The sequence below is a fragment of the Numida meleagris genome, chromosome 4 (assembly GCF_002078875.1).
Source record: "Numida meleagris isolate 19003 breed g44 Domestic line chromosome 4, NumMel1.0, whole genome shotgun sequence".
Taxonomy (NCBI): domain Eukaryota; kingdom Metazoa; phylum Chordata; class Aves; order Galliformes; family Numididae; genus Numida; species Numida meleagris.
In genome coordinates, this window is record NC_034412.1 from 67,385,223 (window position 1) to 67,408,871 (window position 23,649).

The window sequence follows — 23,649 nt, forward strand, 5'->3', positions numbered from 1 at the left end:
TGCTCCCTCAGACTACTAATGCCACATTCTTATCTGTCTCCTAACTGAAAAATTTAGTATTCTCTTAGATCAGTTTTTTTAACTTAAATGAGGAGACATTATTTTATGGTGTTTTAGTTCTTGGTTGAACTCTCAAAGACAAAGGAATCTGTCATAATTACATTAATTTTGAATTATTCTTTTTGGTCCAGATTATATATTCTCTCTCTCTCTCTCTTTTTTTTTTTTTTTTTTGAGATGACTACTTTAGTAATAACCCATCTGAATGCCTCCCAGCAATTCTAGGTTCTAAGGAGAAGGTCACAAAATACACTGATACGGCTTCTCTTCATTTTTTTGAAAAATAACTACTACATACCACATATATGTGTCATGTTATTCATGTTCTTATCAACAGAAATGTATAAATGTGTACATGTACATACATGTGTATAAGTATACAAAGGAGTTTATGTTTGGGACTGTATTTTGGAACTCTTAAGATTATTCATAGAAGATGAAATATAAGCTATTGTAACCTTAAAGAAAATATATTGCTAGCTTAATAATAATCAAAGTTAGCTTTTGTAAAGTGTTTTATGCATTTATCTTGAGCAGAAAAAAAATACAAATAAATAAAAATATTTTAAGAAAAAAGGTAAAAGTACTTATGGACTAATAGGACATTTAATTCTCAAAAAATATTTTTTTAGTATTTTACTTGAAAAAAATTAAATACATATTCTCTCTATTCGTATGCTTTACATAGTTGTGTAGAAACATTAACTCTGCAAACAAATATAGATAAAAATACAGCAGTTATTTAGCTCAGGATTCTACTTATTGCTTTTTTTTTCAAAGCTTTGATACAAGCATGAAATACTACGTTTGGCATTTATACTCATAGCAATTGGGATAAATGGCCTCAGTTAGAAGATTGCTATAATAGTTTTCATAAATTTTGTATCTGGATTTAGAGATGTCCCTCTTTCTATGGTCTCTGTAGTTTCTTCTTTTTGTCTTCACATTCATTGCCAGGCTGAAATATGCTTATCCTGTAGGCTTTAGCACAATTCTAGATCATTTCAGCAGAAACATCAGAGCTCCTTTAACCAGAAGAGGATAAGGGAAAAAAAAGTTGCTTTCAGAATTTTCCCCTGACACGTTGGCAGGTGACACAAGCACGAATAAAGAGAGTGATGAAACTCAGAGCTCTGTGTTTAACTTAGGAACTGAGAAATTGAAAGGTGATTAAAATTTGGTATTGGTGAGTTTCCAAACATCCTCTCCTGCCTCAAATGCTGTATATTAGAAGAAATGGCTAACTCCGGATGGGAAGAAGAGCTGGGACCTTGTTTAAAGAATACTTGAAGAATCCTGTTTACGTTTGCTTATATATTTTTTGCGTAGCTCTGCCCATATCAAACCTTTCTCTATGCCATCCACTACAATGTCTGCTAGTGATCTACCTGAATACTGTCATTATTATCATTACTGACACACTTGAGACAAAAGGTTCAGCTATTGATAAGAGAAATGTTGAAAGAAGCATGTTTTCTTTTTGCCCTCTGTTGGATAAAAGAAAGGTGTAGTGCTTTTTTTTTCTGATCTGATTTAGAAATGCTTAGGAAACAAAATAAATCTAGGAAGAGTAGGTGTTCTGTCTATGAATAAGAGAAATTTCAGGCCTCAACAAATTTGGGGGCCATGGTAATCCCAGACGTTCTTTTCAGTAGGCTTCAGCAGTCTTCATTGAACAAAAAGTATTCTTCCTCCTAATAGGTTGAGATTAGGTTGCTGTGAAAAAATGTGATTTATGTAAGTAAAGAACTCATTACAGAGCATTAACACCAGTTGGCTGAAAGAATATAAAGTTTAATTTCTTGACTTTGCAATTGAATGAGCTTAAGCAGCTGTTGTGGTATGGATGTATGTGAGAAGATAATCTAATAGTCACCAACTTTATCAGGCTGTGCTTTTAGATGCAATCTAAAGCAATGTTCTGTTAAACACTTTCACCATTCCTACTAAAAAAAGGAAATTATTCTGCTCAGCTAACATGTAGCAACATCAGACCTACCTGCTAAATAATAAAGAAAAAAACTGCAGTAAAGCAATACAAAACAAACAAGTACTTTTCCAGACAACTCAATTTTTCCAAGAGCGCGAGTTGACATAAACTGTGTATAAAAAATGTGTCCTTGGCAAATTATAAAAATACATGGAATATTAATTGTCCCAATGTCAAAATTAATAACATGGCATCAAATAAGAACTATAAGATGTCGCATCAACAGCAAGTAGCATCTGCATAACATATAAATTACTGTGTGGATTGATATTCCCTAGATAGAGTACTAAATGGATCCAGAAATTAATAGGAATTAGTATGTCTTCAGAAATTTCCAGAAACTTAAGTGCAGGATATGAATGGAAAAATATTACAATTGCTGTGGTGCTGTGTGTCTCCTTACCTAAGGAATGAATAGCAAAATGTTAAAGCCATTAGAAACTCCAGCCAGAACTTTCTGGTACCAAGTCAATCTGAAGGAATTGTAGTGAAGACGTCCTTTTGCTTGCTTGCAACAGTGGCAAAGCTAATGTTTCTCCTTTTTTTGTAAAGATATTTCTGTACCTTTAAATACTGGATGCTAAGTCACTATTTCTGTTTATTTATTTCAAATTCTTCATCATATAAATAATGTATTGCCTTCTTATTACAAATGCTTTCCAGACATCATGTTTTAATCATAGTGCTACATTTTGCAGCATAAGTGTTACATTTCCCATTTTAAATTAATTTTAATTAATGCTTCAGGTTGTACCAAATTTAGCTAAGAGGAACATAAAGTCTTTATGCTAACTGGAGATCCTTTTGTTTTTAGGCAAAACTAATGCAGCTGTTATTGAAGTCAAGTACAAAGGTTTTGTTTCAGTGGCCACTGGCTCAGCTCTCTCTTTAACGTTTACATGTTAAGTGTGTCTTTATGGACAGAGGTTAGTAAAAACATTTGCAATGTTGAAACAGTTATGAGACCAAACTTACTTTCTAACTACCAGTTCCATGCCATTCTTATTGACTGTCTCTTTTTATTAGCTCTCAGATACTGCCAGACGTGCTGTCATTTCTGACTGTTCCATAACTAGGCTTAATTAACAGGATACTTTGCTGTAAATTTAGACCAGATTTTCTAGAAGTTGTGATTTATTCAAATATCACGTCACAAGAGTTTCATGTTTATCATTTTCATATATTTAATGGTACCAAAGTTTTAATTTAGATTTTAAAACACCCATTTCTAATCACTCTAATACTTTTACTGATTTTCTTCAAGGATAGCTATAGATTTCACAGCATTTTGAAACGTTTCTCATTAACTCAATGCTGACTTTATGTGCTGCTAAGTGAAAACAAGACTAATATTAGGTGCATTAAACGTATAGCAAGAAGTAGGAAATTCAAAAGTGATACCTCACAGTCATAACTGAACAGTGCACTATAGTGACATGATCATATTGAGCAAAAATGACGGCACTGATTGAGAGCTAGCAAAACAAGCAGTTCAGAAAACTTGTAACTCTGCAACAGGATGGTAGGAGTGAGTAAGCCTCTGATTCAAGTATATAAACATCACAGGAAATGAGACAACAGGCTAGTTTATGAAGAAAACAAAATTAGAAGTCTAACAATAATATTTAGTTTGCCATGTTTTGCTCCTATGAGTTGGGCTTCCTTCACTAGAAAGACATTTGGTAAAAATACCTATTGGTCTTTCCTCGGTTTCTCTTCCATGGGTAGACATTTCCATGAACAAAATGGTGTCTCAATGACAGATGACAGATCTAGTTTTTGTTTCCTGTTTTGTGAACAGTTTTGCTGTAAATGCTGTCCCATTAGCACTGGTGTTTCACTTTTTAAAATATCACAACCAACTACAAAATCAAGAAGTGAAAGCTGTTTTTGTTAGTGTCTAATGCAAATTTAATAAAATACTCTTTTTCATGTATCTGGAGACAGGGCTGAGCTATACATACTCGGCAGCCCTTCTCAGGGAGATTTTAACCAGTCATGACTTTAAACAGTCATATGAGTTCAAGAAAAGACTTATCTGTCCAGAATCTTTCTAGAATCAATTTACTATGAGAAATTTACTGTACCTGGCAGCACAGATTGGGATTTCACAAAGGTAATATGTAATAAAATCTATTAAACAAAAATATCTTTAAGAGGGGGCAAGCGACCACTGTTTCTTAAGCAAAATCTCAAAGGCAAGCGAAGTTATCTACACAAGAAAGCGCAGACAGTCCCAGTGTCGCTGAAGGAAGTTTTTAAATGCTTAAGAAACTAACAATCCTTGCAGATCAGCATCAAATTGGCACAAAACAGCTGAGCAGAAATGTAGGAATAAATATTACATAAGCTCCAGTTACTCCTGGGAGCTTCATTGACTTTACATATCATAATATCAACTCCCTTAGATCTGAAAAGCCTATTTTTAAACTAAAGATGCTATTTATAAACTTGGCCTGAATCAAGAAGTCCACATGCACATTAAATTTAAATAGCGTGACGGGCCTGTGGGCTTTTGCTTCTGATTAGCAAATTAACCCTCATCTTGCAGGTGGTAATGCAAGCAAATATAAATAGCTTAAAGGCCACAATGTATATTTTAGCTTTTAACACTTGTCAGAAAACCTCTTTCTTCTTCCTTCTAAACTGAAAAAAGACTTTATATTATTTAGAAATTTTCTTAAAGCCTCATTTGAAAGTGCACCTCTCATAATAGAAGGGATTTTAGGTCCACTCTCATCTAGTTGGGATACTAACGAAGACAACTGTGTAATTACAGACATAGCAATTGGTGACAGCTGTTAATGATGTTGAGCAGGGAGCATGTTAGCATCGAGGAGAAAGTATTAAATAATCACAGTTCAGAATCATTTATATTCTTGCCAAAGTAGAAATTCTGAGTGTCACAGAGAGATTTAGGTACTGGAAGAACCTAAATAGCCTGAACTTTTAACTTTATTTGATGGAAATTCAGGATGCTGAATGTTATAGGTCTGAAAAGCTAGAGAACTGCATAACAGTATATTTGAAAGATAGGAAAGAACAGATTTTTATTTTAATTTATGTTATCAGAGTAACCTGTACTGTAATACTTCATTCCATTGTGCTGCAAATTGAAGAAAATTTGACATAATCAGCACAGCATGGAGGAAAGATCTGAAAAGAAAATGTTATACTGTATTTAGATTATACTAGTTATCATAGAGAGACTTCCAGTGAAGCTACAGCAGCAATTTAATTTGAAATGCTCATGCCATCTTCTGGTCAAGAAAATTAGATACATGAAGTAATTGGCAGAAAATGGCACTGAGGGGTTATATAATAATCAGCACAAAGAAATGGAGGATTTTGGTGTCAGGTTCAAACTGGCTGTAGCCAAAGTATGTACACATGATTCCAGCAGTTTGGCACGTATGCAGGGGACATAAACTTCTCTGTTGTCCAGTGGCACACACATGAGTGAGACTGCTACTGCTTTCCTTCTTCCAGTCTAGAAGTCTTTGTTCTTTGCTCATGATAGGAAAGTTTTACTGTCAGGCAGAGAAAATAATTGAGTCCGTATGATGGATGAGTGCTACAGACTTGGGGATGTAAATTGCCTCTGGCAGTTCTGTGTGACATGTCATGGCTGCTTTGAAATGTCTCTTGTATTAGACTTCTCACATGATGGGAATACTTAATTTATACTAAGGAGCAGAGGTAGTAAGTGCATGGAACACCAAACAACTCAACACTAGCAAGAGAGGTATTTCTGGATGTGCTGATAAGGGTGGTGTTAGCCAGTGGACAAATTTATGTGCCATGAAATATAAAGCAGCTGAGAAAAGCAGCAATAACTAAAAGCCTGGACTGCCATTGCACATCTAGGCACCTAATGTAGGAATAGAGAGGACTTGACTGTAGTCCTTTTGTGGGTCTGGTCTTAAAGATCTCAAGGTGGTCAGGGTCAGGGTATGGGTTTTTTAAGGATGTATAAGAAATGAAGGTTCAAAAAGGATTTTAAATACTAGTAGTCTGATCCAATACTGAATCTAAAGATATACCTACCATTCTGTTAAACTATATGGTGTCATGAAATATTTTGCCTAAAGGATCTACACAGTGTGTTCATTTACAAGATACTTTTAGATGCAGCAGCAAATTGTGATTCTCTGTTCTTATACCGAAACCTCTACAATTTCATCAGAATAACATCTAGCTAATAGATATTTGCTTTAGTATGAAGATTTAATTACATTGGAATTGTCATATTCCTTTTTAGGTTTATAATTTAGGAATAACAGCTGAAAGTGACTCTTGGGAAATTGAACAACTTAGTTTTTTAAAAAATGCACTGAAAAATCTCCAGTATATGATGATAATATAAACAGTTTAATTGCTGTTGGATGAAAGTTTGAAGTGCTGTATGGATATTTCTGATACTCAAAATGAGTATCACTATAGTTATACACCACTCAGTGAATAAATATATAGTTTGTCAGTTCTGTGGATGTTCTTCACCAAAATGCAGAAGTCATGACAAGTAATACAATTAGATCTAATTCTCTTTAAATAATACTTAACTTTGATTTTGTTCTGTCTCTTCAACCTTAGGAAGAGAATGAACATAGCATAAAATATCAAGAAGTCTTGTATGGACATTGAAGAGAATCAACAAACCCTGCTGTCTTGCAGGTGAAAATTAGAAGCCAGCACAGGCAGACTTGGTCTGCAACTTTGGTTTTTGGCACCAATATCTGGCCTGGCTTCCTGCCGATCATTGGGCTTGTGTGATTTCAAGGTCATGGCATCTATTCCCTTTGAACATCAGCTTCTTCTCCCATGATGAGAGTATTTCAGAAGCCAACTAGATTTCCCTGAGTAACTTACCCACTTTTACAGAAGGGAATTATATTACTGCTTCCAATTTGATCTTTTCTATCTCTCATTTTTACAATTCGTTTGGGAGGAAAAGAATCCTACAGAACTGCCAGTTTTTCAACAATGTATCGGCCAGATGTTACAGAACACTAAGGTTGTCATCTCAGTTCAGCTGGCTGTATGAAAACGATTAGAATAACAATGCTGCTGATGTCAAAGGATCACACAGCTGAACTGCATCATAGCACTGTAAAGATAAGGTCACCTCTTCCCCTTTCAGTTGCATTTGCTCTGGAGACTGGAAATAAATGGAAGGACAGAAAATGGTGCTATCACAGCTTAGATAAATAAAACCCATAATGCATTTCAGAGACTTAAATAAAGGACAGAGAAAAAAAGCAAGAAATGGCAGAGATGGATACACGTGGAATATAATGATTTGAATTTCTACAAAATCTCATAGATCAGTCAGGAATGGTGCTGGAAAATGGAAAAACACAGCCTCTTCCCCTCCAAGTTCTAGTTTGTATTATGAGAAAGTAAGTAGAAAAAAGCATGAAGGTAAAGATACAGTGGGCTTCCACACTGAAAATATGAAATCTTTCTTAAATCTATTTGAAAGTCAAATTTTTATGCAATAGGGTTTTATGGTTGGTTTTGTCCACAGAATTATTGATGGGAAGAAAAAAAGAAAAAAAACTATCAAGAGTACAAAATAATGAATTTTCTTTCTGTTATGACTGTTAACGATATAGGTGGTCATTCAACCAATCCCACATTTAACTGAGAGTCCACAGTAGACAGCTATTCTAATCAAATGAGTTCTTAAAACAGTCCTGTCAGTTCTTTCCCAAATGTCTGTAACAGTGAGACCTCTGTCAGGAAACTGGAAAATACAAGTATAGAAAATGTCACTTAGACGTTTTTGTGTTTGCTCTCACTTCCTCTATTAATTCCCTTTTTCTCCATTCTTTTTCTTTCTTCTGTGATTTATTCCAACTTTATGTCTTTTATCCTTTATGTTGGAAATGTAGATTTCCAAGAAATATTTTGTCTCCCTTCTTTCTCCTTCCTTCCTTTTTTTTCTCTCATGTTCTTAAAAAGGTGAGAAGACGCAGAAACATTCTGTATTACTTCCCCACTTCATCAGTGTGATGGTTTCTAGGGGATATTAATTCCATTGTGTCATTACCAAAGACACAGCTGCCTCCAACACGTCTTGCCTTCCTTTCATATCTACATTCTCTACTGTGCCACAATGAAAAACAGAAGCGGAAGGATCCCAGGCCACACAGAGCAAGATAAATTGTATTAAGTATCAGGGGAAATTCACCAGAATAAACACTATTTTATTTGCAACGTTAGTCAGTTTTGTTGGTTTAAATAAACCACAGTAGCAAGATGGTAACACCTCTATAGCCTGGGAGATACATTTACCATTTGAAACTAAAAGAAGACAAAGAATTGGAACTTGTGTATTCATGGCGGCAGGCTAAGGATGTTAATATCTGTATTCTCTAATGCTCAAAATGAAAAAATTACAACTATGGACTAAGGGAGAGTGAAGATGCCATGATGAGTAGTTCCTCTGTAAAGAGTTTCATAAACTTTGAGAAATGGACTGTAGCTAATGGACCAGAATAGACTCTTCTAATCCAACACTGAAATACCTACACTATCCTCCTCTTTATGTTTAAGTCTGTAGCCTGCCAAAAGAATCCCTTTCTTATAGCATGTGCCTTTGCAATTTCTTGGCCACCCACACCAGCTATAGGACTGGAGTGAAAATACGCTGAGAAATACAAATTCAACCTAAACTAATTACACTGAGTGTCAATCAAATTCAAAATATGACAAGGCAACAACTGAGGTTTCAGATATCTTTCTTAGAAAGAACAAGTTGGTGGGAGAAATCTGTGCAGAATTGCTGCAGCAAGCAATTAAATTGTTAGTCCTGATAATTTATGTGTGTAAAATCTTAGAAGTAACAGCATAGTTCACCCTTTGTATAATTTAAAACATGGATTTAATTATATGATGCAGGATAGATTTATGTGAAATTGAAGGCAACAGGTAGTTCACTCACTATTGCCCTGATTATAATATAACATATAATTAATTATCAGATTTTAGCACCTGTTTAGTGTAATTGATTCAGAAACATTTGTTTTATTACATACGTATTTTATATATATATATATGTACTTTGTTGATACAACCTTAAGTTACAGATGGCATTTTATATTAGAGGAAATTAAGGCACTATACTATCTAAGGTAAAAACTGTGTTTTTATATTTATAAAAAAAATTAGAGAAAATAGATAATTTCACTGCAGCTATTTATTTATTTATTTATTGCTGAAGACCTAATTTCTAGTCCTCTAAGAGAGTTAAAATGGATTTAGAGAAAATATTTTCTCAATTTTCTAATGCTATTTCCAATACTTACAGCATTAATCCACGGAACTTGACAGTTAACTATCTCAGAAAACTTCAGGTATTTCACAATGTACCATGATAAGATTTTACAACTGAAGTCAGTCTCTTCGTGGGACTTTACTTCTCTTTAGAAAATACTATCATACAACTCTAAAATTTTTCAGTATCCACTTGTCTAGTTAATTAGTAAACACATGAACTTTCTCTTTAATGCATATTAGAAAAATTAAGAAGAGTTACGATTTATGCCATTTATCCTAAGAATATTGAATTAAGTTCTTTAATAAGTGCTCTCTTACATGGAGACAAGTAGTTTGGTATGATGATGAACTTGCCAAACATTATGTCCTTAGAAAAACTCTTGTGACTAGATGCTATTGGCTGAAACAGCTACCTTTGCTGAACTTCATACAAGTTCAAATGAGTCAATGGGTTGTTTAATTACTTTTATCCTGTCTGAGTGGCGGTGGCTTTTTTTTCATGAATAGTACTGTGGATTTTTTCAGAAAGCATTTTATTTTTCTGTTATTTAAGTTTATCAGTAATTGTAGTAAGAAGACATCTAGGCTGTGAAACTAGCTAATGGGAGAGAAATACCTAAATATGGTTGAGTGTCCATACGTACGTATGTCTTTCAAACTTATCACTCAGTATTCTATTTAACCTGTAGTGCCTGTCAAATAGAATGAAATAAATAGCTGAAACCAATACTTGATCTCAAAAGTATTGGATTTTTTATTATGGTAATTTCAGTACAGTAGCAGCATATAAAACCTATGCTATGATACTTCATCTGAAGTATTAGTACCCAGTAATTTTTATTATGACTCAGACATACTTTCACTGCTCACCTTGGGAGTCCAAACACAGTTTGTAAAATCAAGTTCAGTATCTGCACAGTAAAAAGTATGTGAAATCTCACTGTGAAAACATAATAGATTTGGAAAACCAATCCACCAATATAATCTTAGTCTTTTAATAGTATGCATATAAAACCTTGGCTGTTGGAGCTCCTTTCCTTTATTAATGCCAATTTGTTCTCTTCTGAGCCTTTCTATCTTTGACTATGTAAGAGAGAATCTTACAAAAAATCTTTTAAGCAAGATGAGTAGCTAAATATAGACAGCTAAAGATAGTATCCTTTTAAATATTCAGCAAAATCTTACCATGTTCTCTCTCTGAACCTTACTCCTGAGTTCTCTGTCTTTTTTTAGGTATAGGTTTTTAGTGTGTCAACGTACTTCATTATTTATCAACATTTAACAATGCAGATAACAACATTTCTAGTTTGGAAGCTAAAAAAGCTGCACAAATCAAGAAAAGTAGGATAATTATCTAAATCTATATTGCTGAAAGGATGCCAAAAAGAGGGTCTGTACAATCTGTATGTCAAAGATAGAGTGTATTTCTACCATGTCGCAAAACTTGATATGAAGGTTATGAGAAGTATAATAAGAGTAGTGTTCAAGTGGTAAGGCAACACCAAATAGACCCTTTCCCTTTCTTTCCTAATAAGAAATAATCACTTCATCTTTTAAACATTATCCCTGTAAAATGTTCTACAAGTGTCTGTTAATATACATCAACAGCCACATAACAAATAAGAGACTGAACATTAAAAAGAAACAAAAAGTATTTATCTTCCACATCTCATCTAAAGAGCCCTAGATTTTCTTCCTTTAGTTTCAGAAACATTTGCATTTAGCTTTGTAGGTGAAGAGATTAAAGATTCCTCCAGCAGTTTTGGAAGTGAAAGACAGCTTGAACTCCTCTGAGTCACTTTTGCTGTTTCCATGTATGAGCATAAAAATGTATGCATTATCAGATTAATGTATTTATAAAACTAACAGCAGAATAGCTTCCCCAAAAGATTCTTCACTTTTTCAAAACACATATACACCCAGGTTAACAGCCTTCATTTGTGTGAAGAAAAACTGGTCAGTTCACAGTGCAGAAGGAACTGTTTTGGTAATGTAAAAAAACCTCCTACAAACCCTTCTATTGAACTTGTGCATCTCTGATGAAGAATAGTAGTATTTGTTGTTATTATATTCATTTCATAATAGACTTGAATTCATATTTTAGAAAAGTCCAAGGGGATTTTTAATAGAATTTCCAATATCTGAAATATGGCAATGTGAGCTCTTTAAGATATTTTTTATCATATTTTATTAATGAGATCAACCTTTCTGTAAACCTGGTGTGGCAGCATGTTGAGCTGGTCAGAGATTAAAAATCTATTTATTTTCTCCTTATGGTAAGTTCAATAAAGAAAATCACTTAAGACAGGGAAGAAAAAAGAAACCAGCTTCTCCCTGCTTTGTTTCACAACTTCAAGGTGGATCCTTTCTTCCAGGATAATTTACTTCAGCTCAAGCACTCTTATGTTTTCCTGTGGTCCTCTTTTCCCCATTTCTTAGGGGAAAATGCTTTCAGTTCTTCTTAGCAGTGTCTTTCTGTGCCTGGTGCTTCTTGGATGGTGCTTGCTTTTCTTGACACGGCTCAGTTGTTTCTGAGAGATAAAGTCATCTCCCCTTCCTTCCGGGGTTTTAATCTTATCCAGATATGCCCTTATTCTGTGGTTTAAACCAGCAGGCAACTAGTCACCACACAGTCAATCTCAATCCCTTCTCCCAGTGTGATGAGGGAGAGAATCCAGAAAAAAACAGCAACAAAATAGAACTTGTGAGTTGAGATAAAAACTATTCACTAGTATAGAAAAGGAAAAGAAGAAAAAAAGAATAGTGATAATAATATAATATAAATTGCAATTGTATATACTATTATACAGTGTATATTTATGATATCTTATATAATATATATTATTATGTGTATATGCAATATTATTGATATCTTAATTATATATTACAATATGTATGATGTGTATAATATGTATTTACATATTTACAGAAATAAACAATTGTACATCACGTGCCCTCTGATTCCCAGCCAGTCTCTGAGTAGCAGGTGCCAGCCTGGCCAATTCTCCAGTTTTTAATTTATTTTTTTTCTGTGATGTCATGTAGTATGGAACATCCCTTTGACCAGTTTAGGTCAGCTGTTCTAGGTCTGTTCCCTTCCAAATTCTTGTTGTCCCACATCTCTCCGCGCTAGCAGGACAGTACAAGAAGTTTAAACATACTTGACTCTGTACAGCACTGCTCAGCAATAACTAAATCATTGATGTGTTATCAACACTGTTTTTCTACAAAAGCCAAAATATGGCATCATACCAGACACTATGAAACAAAAAAGAAAAAAACTCAGTCCCAGCTGAAATTGAAACACCTTATTAGCAAAATATAGCATGCAAAGTAAGAGAAAAAGGAAAAACACCTTTAGTTGGAGAAGAAGAGACAATTAGCTAAGCTTTTCATCTTCAAGACTGTCCCTAAAAATGTCTATTTTAAGTCTTCATGGAATTAAAATAAAATCCTGTGCCAAAATGCCAATTCAAGGGAGTGAACAAATATATCCAACCCTTTTCTTCTAGGATAAGATGAAATTTAGCTGTATAAAAGCCAGCAAATGTAAAAAGCAAGAGCACTTTAAGCAGTTTTGCCCAAGTACCTATCTCAGCTTGCTCTCCAAGCCCTTCCTTTGATAATGAATTGTCTGAGTATTAGGTCAACTTGGAGGTTATTTCAGTGATAAGCAAGCATTGCTAAGAATAAGAATCTGTTCCGCACTGCAGAAGAAGACCCTAAGTTGGGAAGAACAGTGTGTAAAGAAGATGAAAATGTGACAACACAGCAAAAGTCCTTTACGTGACTAGCAGCTGAGACAAGTGAAAAAAATAGTGGAAGAAAATAAGAGTCCTAGAATCATAGATTCCCAGAGTCATTAAGGTTGGAAAAGGCCTCTAAGATCATCTGGTTCAACTGTCAGCCCATCACCACTTTGTCCACCAAATCATACTACCGAGTGTCACAACTACTCTTTTCTTGAAAATCTCCAGGAATGGTGACTCCAACACTTCCTTGGATAGCCTGTTCCAATGCATTATGACTCATTCTGAGAAGACATTTTTCCTAATATCCAATCTGAACCTTCCCGGCTATAATTTAAGGCCGCTACCACTCATCCTATCACTAATGACCTCAGAGAAGAGGCTGACCCCCACCTCACTACAGCCTTCTTTCAGGGAGCTGGAGATAGCAATAAGGTCTCCGTGAGCGTACTCTTCTCCAAACTAAATAATCCTCAGCCACTCCTCACTAGACTTGCACTCCACCACACCCTTTAAAAGCTTTGGTGACTTTCTCTGGACATACTTCAGGGCCTCAGTGTCTGTCTTGTAGTGAGGGTCCCAAAACTGAGCACAGTACTCAAGCTGCAGCCTCACCAGTGGCAAGTACTGAAGAACAATCATGTCCCTGATCCTTCTGACTACACTGTGATATAAGTCAGGATGATATTGGCCTGCTTGACTATGAGAGCACACTGCTGGCTCACGTTCAGCTGGCTTTTGACTAACACCCCCAGATCCTTCTCCTCCATGCAGTTTTGCAGCCCAAACCCTGTTGCATTTCATGTGATTGTTGTGACCAAAGTGCAGGACCTAGCACTTGGTCTTGTTGCAGGTCATACGATTGGCCTCAGCCCATCAATCCAGTGCTAGTGGAGGGATAAAAGATTATGCCACAGAGGAATACATTCTTCTCAAATCCATTAAATTTAAATTAGAGGTCTTAACAGGAAAACCATATGGTATTGTTTCTCAGTTACTATTCACTTATTGTAAATCCTGTCCTATGAGACATGATACACTTTTGCTCTAAGATCTATTTGAAAAAGAAATAAGAAAGCTGTTGGGAGGATGCAAATTGTTCAGCAGCATAAGGCAGCTATTACCAAGTTCAGTTCTTATCAAGCAGCTATTGTGAAGACAGGAACTGGATGTTAGTTTGTACATTGAAGAGATGTACCCTGTACATTAAAGAGAATTTGATTTTGTTCCACAGGACACACCAGAGTCCACTTCTTTGTGCCAATTTGCACAAAGTGGTTCTTCAATCTGTTCTAGGGCTGAAGGTATGTAGGAGCCATACATTTCCATGCAACTAATATCATAGCTCTGTGTTCTGTGTTTGTTTTCCTCTGAATTAGACAAAAAGGCGAACAAAAAGTTGAAATAATGCAAGCAACTTCACACAAATATGACAATTATCTCGGAATATTTTTTAATCCAAATCAGAGAACCTGCCATCTCCCACAGCTGTCCCCTACTACATCTCTGGAATGTAATGTAGCTAACTGTTAGTTACAGTCTCAAGTAGGTCCAGCACTAAATGACAAACACAGAACTGGATTTTGCCCTTGCCTAACCGTGCAACTTCATAATATCATTTTGTCCTAAGAAACTTCTATTTCCCCTTTTCTCATCTTTTTCCCATACTCATCTTTTTCATGATCTATTCATTATGTATCACTCCGTGGACAAAATTTGTATTCTCAGTATTACACATGCTATTGTAATCAATTATTGTTAGTTACGTTGTCAAATGAAAAACACTAAAAACACTTTTTTTGATTTATTACTATATTTCCTTTGCTGTCCCCACATAACATTTAAAAGAATTAACATTTTTTCCTGACAATCAGTCTCTCTTCTCCATTCTACCTGTATCTGTGTGAGCAAAAATAGGTTAAAATGCACAGGATATTAATCACCTGAGAATGAAAAAATTCTATTATCCTCGAAGGACGTATAAATTACAGTTCTGCCACTTATGATAGTAGTTAAGAGTGTAATGCTAATTAATTGCATGAACATCTCTTCAACATCCAGTTCACTGTCAAGAAATGCTAGAAATTAGATGATGTCTTTTCACAGTGGAACTGATTTCTTTTGCTCTGCTTTTGTGGAGAGCCTTTCTAAAACATTGGTGCAGGAAAGAAGTGGAGCAGGTCTTTCTACATCTTAGCCCAAGTTCATCCAGGAGCTGAAGTTCAACGTGGTAGTTTAATGTGTTAAACACAGATGTTGGCTTTCTCCATTCCTCTGCTTCCTCTCTGGTTCTCAAATTTCTTCTTGCTTTCTTCTTCCCTCAGTTTAAGGGGCAAGTAGAAGAGAACATACTAGCTCCAGAAGGTGAGGTCTGCTCCAAAAACAGAAGGATGAGGCATTTGGAAATACCTTAATCACACTATGACCAATTTTTTATTACTTTTATTTTTTTATTACCTGAATACAGGTAATACAGTGGATTTAATTGCCTGAGTGAATCTTTCATTTATAGTCCTGTATTCGTATGGCATGGGCCAGCCATGAAGAGGCAAGGAAAAAGAGCCAGTATTTGTGCTAATATGCAGTCATGTCACAATCTCCAAAAAGGGCTCCACACTAGACAAGAATCCTAACTATGATGACCATTGCAGAAGTACTACTGTTGTATATATTGTTCAACTTCTCGTACATTCAAGACAAACAGAAGCAATTCTGTTACCTGATATTTCTGTATCTTTTCTTACAATTGTATTAAAGGAAAACTTCCAGGACACTGGAAGTTTTAAACTTGCTTGAGTTAACATAATCACAGTAACTCTGAGGAAACCATACAGGTTTACAGGTCCGAAGAATAAAGCTATTGTGCAATTTCTCAAATCTTAAGTCACATATTTTTGAAAATAACTCCTTAACAAGCTATAAAATAAATAGCTACTGATCTCAGATATCACTTCCAAAACCCAGATACATATACATCTTGTTATATTCAAATCTATCTTATTATTTCAGTATTATGCCTGGGTGAGAATAGAAACCCTTAATAAAAATGATGTTCACATCCTTGATAAGTTTAACTTTTATTTAACAGCAATAACAACAACAACAACAAAAACAGTTCAAATATCAAACAGTTGATAAGAACATTTTAGATCTGTACATGTTGCATTTTCAGAAAGACTAGAGAATGTCCACTTGTCCAGAGAAATCCAGTTGTACTATGGACTATTTTTCAGTGGTACTGTTCTTTGTATGTGCTCAAACTGGATGAGAATGTTCTTTAAATGAGATACACATATTTCTTGGTCCTTGGAAATTTATTAACAATACGCTCAAGCAAAAAAACTTCAAGGCTTCCATGACAGATGCTACCTACCACAACCAATATAACCTCAGGCATTACAGTGGTTCACCATAGGAACACCTTTCTATTCTATAACCTGAACAGATGTTCCTTTTATGAAACACTGAGCTTTCAGGGATCTATTTACTTTAGGTACTCACAAATTCCATACTCTTGGGAGAGTCAGCAGTTCAATATCTATGAAATTTCTGGCAATTTTTCTTGCAAGTCCATGAAATATTAGTTTTTATGTATTTGATAAGCACATACAAACACGATAGTATTTGGGAGATTATTTTAATCATGTCAAGAGTTGGAATCCTGTTTGTTAGCAACAATGTATATTGGCCTACTTCTTATTCTGTATACTTTATATATATATATATATATTTTTAAAGAAAGACTTTACAATAAGTTAGGAAAAAGTTTTCATTTTCTTATCTATTATTGCTCCTTTTCTTTGTAGAAGACTGCAAACTGGAACAAAGATGAATTATGCACTAAATTAACAGCTTGTAATCAGCTAAATCAGAATGACTCAGCTTAAAAAGTTCTGCAGGAAAGAAGGGATATATGGTAGAAGTAAGTTGTTCAGGGTCCTCAAACATTTTTTTCAGACACAATATGCCTAAATATTTTATTATAGACAGGAATCAAAGTTGGGGGAATTAGACTTCTAAACCCTTTCTTCTTCATTAAGCTACAAAGTATATAGATAAAAACTTTGGTTAAAGTCCAGATCATATGTGCATGCAAAATGTGTCTCTAGAATTAATCACATCCAAGGAAGACTGACAGAATCTTCAAAATTCACAGTTGGTTTTAAGTTTTTCTGAGACAAGATGATTAAATCAGACTCAATTTGCATATTTGACAGCAGAATTATGCCCACTTGTTGTGGGCTACTTTTTCACAACTTGTGAAAAATTCTGCAGAGCCAGCCAGAACCATCATTAAAAATATTTAATTCAAGGATGCCATTAATTCTTTAAATAATTTTGCCATAAGGAAGATTTCTGTTACTTCATAAAGTTGAACATTAGAAAATATTTTATTACTGGAAAGATGATCAATCACTAGCACACGTTGCCTATAAAGGTTGTGGAGTATCCATGCATGGAGATAGACATCCAAAATGTAACTACACATGGTCCTGATAAACCTACTCTTGCTGATCTTGCTCAAGTAGAGGGGGCAGACTAGAGGATCCCAAGAAGTCCTTTCCACCTTAAGTGATCCTGCAATTCTTTGAAATTTCTTCTACTTAAAACTCCTTGATAATGAACACTCAGAATACCAGCGGGGAGTGGACTTAGTTACTTAAACTCAGGCATCTAGTGTCATTTGTGAGACTGTAGGGTACTGTACCTAGCCTCTGGTTGCAGCTTCAGGAGATGATTGCCATGCATGTTCTGTTTATATTTCCCAGCTCCATACAGACCTCTGTTTCAAATACCTCATGGCACCTCAGATAGCATTAGACACCTGTGTTCGAGTACCACAGTTGTATCTTGACAATGTATGATGAACGTGCAAAGAAAAGCTGTGAAACAGATGGGGAAAAGGAAAATAGAAAGATTCAGTCCCTTTTTATAAATTATCATGTTCTTAATTGTTAGAAAATTAATTTCATGCCTTGTCTGAGATGACTTAAAGAGGTGTGGCCCAAAAATACAGAAAAAGATAAGCATAGGATCTTGGGATCCAAGTGGGTTTGCACCATATCTATTCAAAAGTGAGACATTCTTGCAAAATGAGATTGACTAGACCAAAAATAAACTTTCTAAAACGATCAAAAAACAGCCTTCTTTGTAGAAGTATTTCTTTGTTGAAGGTATTTAAAATAGACAAAGATAAATAAATTATTTCTATATAAATAGAAAGCAGATGTGCCACATTTCTGCATCAGAAAAGAAATACAGTAGTAGCAGTATGAGGAAACAATGTGCTAAATCTTTCATTTTTGCTTATGTACTGGTCTTCAGCTACAGCAGTACTAATTCTTTCAGCAATGTTTTGTGCCATAAAGGATTACCAGCAGTACTATGAAAGAGAAAGCCTAACTGAATACAGCAGAGTTCAGTTTTGTGGAATGCAGGTTAATCCAGCTTGAATTGCACTTAATCTTTGTTAGTAGATTAACAAAATGTATTTTTATGTTTCTTCTAGATTACACAGAAATATTTGTAGAGATTAAGAATTGACATAGTTTTGAGCTCAATAACAAAAGCTTTATTGGTTATGATTTCAACATAGGAAAAACACTGTAATTGCAATTGACAAACTAATTGCAAATTTAAAAATTGCCTACGAAATAGAAGGACACAGAAAATCATAAGTTACAGAAAAAAAATGAAGGTTTTCCTGGATATGTGCAGTCTTTTCCATAGGGTCATCCCTTTATTCCCTTCTAGGTTAATGATCTTCTAACTTCTATCTATAATTATGCAGCTGCTAGAGGAAAATTAATTTTTTTACACATATATGTAGTCATGCTTACATAAAAATATAAATTAATATATACAGGTACATAATGACAACTTGTCCCTGTTTCAAGTACACCAGCAATAAATAAACTACAGATAACTGTGATAAAGGTCTGTATGAATATCAGAGAAGTTCAAGTCCATATCAGCTTTATGGCAGAAGCCTGATTTTATTATAAACCAAGCTTTTTTAGGTGCATTTTTTGGATTATAACTCAAAGTGTGGCCAAAGTTGTTGAATAATGTTAGAAAACACTATGTTAAAGGACAGTACAAAATTAAGCTATTTAATATATTCTGAAATCTCAGTTGTAAGTCTCATGCATTAGGGATACATTTTCCCCTTGTTGAACATACATCAGTTTCATTACTATTAACTGGTGTTATTTATGTCTGTTTAAAACTGAAGATAACATTTAAAAATGGCATCAGCAATTGCATGGATATATTTTCAGATAACCCCACTACTTATTTCCAAAATCATTGTCTGGTACATTTCAGTCTTGCTAAGTAGTCATGTTTGATTAATAGTAGGTGTGAATCTGTCGAAAACATTGTGTTCCCTTTTATCCAGCAGTCCATGATAATTAGATTTTCTTTACATATATGGTGCCTTGATTTTTCTAATTACTTATACAAGTTGATTAATAGTCAAATCCTTCCAAGAGAATTGTCAGAAAAAAATATCTCAAAAGTCATATTTGTAAAAGGTTAAATAAAAATAATAAATCTTCCAAATTATTTGTACTAGCTCTATAGAATGCTGTCTGAACTCTGCATTTGGCTTTCTCTATATGAAATGATCTACTTCCAGATGACTAGATGAACTGATCTGTTTGTAGTGCTCTTTTCCTTCATGTTCAGATATATTTACATTTCAGAATATAACCTCATCAAGAACGTGGAAACTTTTGAAACTTTATCATTCTTTCCTTCATGTATTTCTAGGGAAAAGAAAAAAAAAGTTGAAAGATGTCAGTCTGATGCTTATTATGATTGTGACATCTTTTTCTCCCGCCCAACTCCAAATGTAGCTGCATCCTTCTCACCTACAAAATGAGTATCAAACAAAAGTTCATATTCTTCTTTATTTGTCAATTCATCTTTCATTACCTAGTAAAACTAGCACAGCATCACTTCTCACAGTACTGTAGCACTCAAGCAAGGGGTAACCAATTGCATTCAGTAATTCCCCTGATCAGCACTTCTATTTATTTACCCTCCCTTTTACTCTGCTCCTTGCACTTGTCAGTATAAAAAAAAGATCAACATGCATTTCTGCCCTACATAGATTATTCCCACACCATTTTCTGAAACTAACTCACTGAGATTCTGTCAATCGAAGCAAAGAAATCAAAGTAATAAGGTAGCAGATGTCTTCATATCTTAGAATGAGGTTTTAAAATGGGCCTCAGGGGTACGGATGCTCAGATCTCACTGAGGTTCAGTGGGAACCACAAATCTAGTTTCCCCAGGCTTCTTTGGAAATCTCAGTCACATTTTTTAGCAGTACAAACACAGGTTACATAAAGCACTCTTGAAAGAAAAACAAAACAAAACAAAACAAAACAACAGTTTTAAAAACTGTATCATTTATAATGAATGAGCAAATAAATAACTAGTTAATAAGATTAAATATGTATGGTTCTGAAAACTCTGGAAATAACTGAACTTTAACTTACAGTACTTAGAAAATGAGAGTAGATAACATTCTACTGTTGTTAGTACTATCCTATAATACTATATGCCTTTTAGTATTGGAAACACTCCAACGTCTTGGTTAGTGTGTTTTTTGGCATAGTTTGAGGAGTACACTTTCAGATATCTGCTGTACTCCCTGTGATCCATGACTACACGCTGTCTGGGAGAAACCAATGGTGAACTTTCTAGAATCTTTGGTAAACTGAATATTTACCAAATCTTCATTTTGGTAAATATTAGGATTCTTCAAGAGTCTAATTATGCCAATTTTTTTTACTCTTTACTTTTTGTTGTTGAAAAGCAGAACATAGAGGGAGTGGAGTTCAAGAAAAAAGCTGGGAAACTAGTTGGGAAAAGGATGATCACACACTTAAAAATATACTCGTGAAAATTAAGATGTTTCCTAGCAATGATGAACTGCAGTTTCTGTGAATGAATATGTACCTAGAAAATGGTCACAAGAATCCTGTGCATAGAAGGGAATGAAAAGGTTATAACCCACTGTTATAACCTGAACAAAATGTTATTATATTTTAAGAGATTGTCAGCTTCTGTAAGGATTGCAAAATCAGACTTTATCATACCTTAATACCAGCAGACTGATAAGTAAATAGTGTTAGGAATCCCATTTTCTTGAGTTCTAATTCAGTGACTCAGTAACTGTACAATTAATCACTTTGTACTAGAACTATAAAATCTTTAACAAATATTATTTCAAGAAATTGCATTCTGGTTCTGAGAAGCGATGTATAAAATGGAAAAAATTAGTTTGGTTTGCATCTTAATGGTCTAAAGATGTGGAATATTTTTCCCTCTAGTGTCTGGTAGTAGAAATTACAATGAATTGAATGGATTTTTGAACAGTTACAATAATCGATTTATAGAGGCTTTAATTAAATGCACATTGAAGCCTCAGTTATACCTAAAGGGCTATTTTGAAATTATTTCCTAATGAAGAATTAATATCAGACCAAATTCTTATACTGAAATTAAGGAAAGTTTTCTTGCTGAGGTCAATAGGCCTTAAATTTATTAAAATAAGAAATAGTGGAAAAGACACACCTTCAAAAATTTCAGATGAGTTAAAGTAACATCACACTACTGAGTTAGACTGATTACAACAAATATAGATTGGATCTCACTGAAAATGTGAATATTTAGTAAGAGAAGTTCTACCCACTTAGATGTATTAAGGACATCACTATAAAGACAAGTTTTCTGGGGATGGCCAACATCTGGTAACTTGAAGTCAATGCCTGATCCTCTCCATCTGAGCTTGTCTCTGTAAGCTCTATAAATTTAATATAGTGGAGCCATAGATTGATACTGGCATCTATCACAGCAGCTAAATTCAAGACACTGAAGAAAAATTTGGAGCACCTACTATATGTATTTGTTATGTTTGAGTCCTGTATAGTGAGCAGAGAAAAGCAGGCATGTAAGCTATGAGCTTACATGGTTTGCATATGGTGTTCTCCCATCTGTGTAGGGCACTTTGGCAAATAGATTATTAGAATCATTAATTGCTGCTTCAAATGTCACTATCGTGACCTGTTTATAGCATTCAGAGAACACTCTCTGGATACAGTCAGTAAGGAGTGCATACTACTAAAAAGAAATCAGACTAAACAATATCATGTTTATAATCTTCAACATGAAATCTACATTCTCACAGAATTTGCAGTCTACTGTATAATTATATTAAACTAAAACCTAGTGTGTGTAAATAGAACTGAGCTTGGATTTTGCTGCTTGAGATTTGGTGAGAGGACTCTAGGTTTGGAAGTCTTTTCCAAGCATAACTTTAGTGAAATTTATTAACTCTTTCTACAAATCTTAGCTCAGAATACTCAATTTCTGTAACTTTTCCAAACTTGCATTAATGGTTACATTCATGGCTCCTCCTACCCCTAATAACTGCTTGCCTATTTGTTCACAGAACCAGAGTACACGTTTGCCATTTCTTGCCTCTTCTCATTCTCAGGCTGATGAAGTCAATCTTTTCTGGCTATACAGTACTGAGGAAATCTAAATTCCAGGATCTAGCTACTCCTCATGGTAGCACCTCCCAGATTATAGTGCAAAGTTCATGATGTTTGGTGTTTTACTTAAACTCTTAATTAATAAAATCTGTCTGTAATTTACATCCTTCACTTTCAAAATAACATGGAATAGTAGTGAAAAGAGAAGAAAAAGTCTTAGCTCTTTCAGTTTAAGAGCATTTTCCCATCTTGTATACATTCTGTATACAAGTTACATAGACGTTGTTAATAAAAAGATGTGCCTTTTTAAAGATGTGCAAAGGAGCTCAGAATTCTCAAATAACTAAACATGAAACTATTTAATAGTCCTAATTGCTCCTTTTTTTCACCTACCACTTCTGTTTCAATTGCAGTGCTAAATTTTTCCCAATGTAAATCAAGTATTAATTAAAGATGTTGTTCTTTAAGCCATCAATATTTATTGCAATTTATTGTAATTGGTTGTTCTTATCTTCTTAAAAGAACTGAATGTTTTTACTTGGGTTATCATTTCAACAAATATAGATAATAACATATCCTAAACTAAAAACAAAATTTCTACATCAAGCAAAAATCACATTTCATTTTTTTTATTCTATTACCAGCATATACATGAAGTTAGCAATAATGAATGATCGAAGTGATATCTTTCATTTCAATGAATCAAAGTAGGCTGTAATAAACCTTTGCTCTTTGGAACACAATTGATAACAAAATAAACTTCTAAATGCAAGTAAATGTGCACACACAAACACACTCACATTTACATAGGTCTGTATTCATCAAAGAAAAATAAAATCTGAAAGAAAAGCAAAGCTCATGGCTTTTTTTGTGTGGTTTTTTTTTTGTTGTTGTTGTTTTCGCTTTTCATGAAAATAAGGAAAAATACTGCATAAGACTTGCTATAATATCTATTTTCCATTAAATAAAGATAGAACAGGTTCATATTTGGAGAAAAGATCTCTCCGGGGAGGCCTTATTGCTGCGTTCCAGTACTTAAAAGGAGCTTATAATCAGTAGG

The 23,649-nt window shown here is 34.3% G+C and overlaps 1 protein-coding gene across 1 annotated transcript in view; it reads right to left on the minus strand.

Annotated features, from left to right (window-relative positions):
• The window catches only part of MTNR1A (melatonin receptor 1A), a 49,886-nt gene that overhangs the window by 1,606 nt on the left and 24,631 nt on the right, over nucleotides 1-23,649 (minus strand). The window lies entirely within an intron of this gene.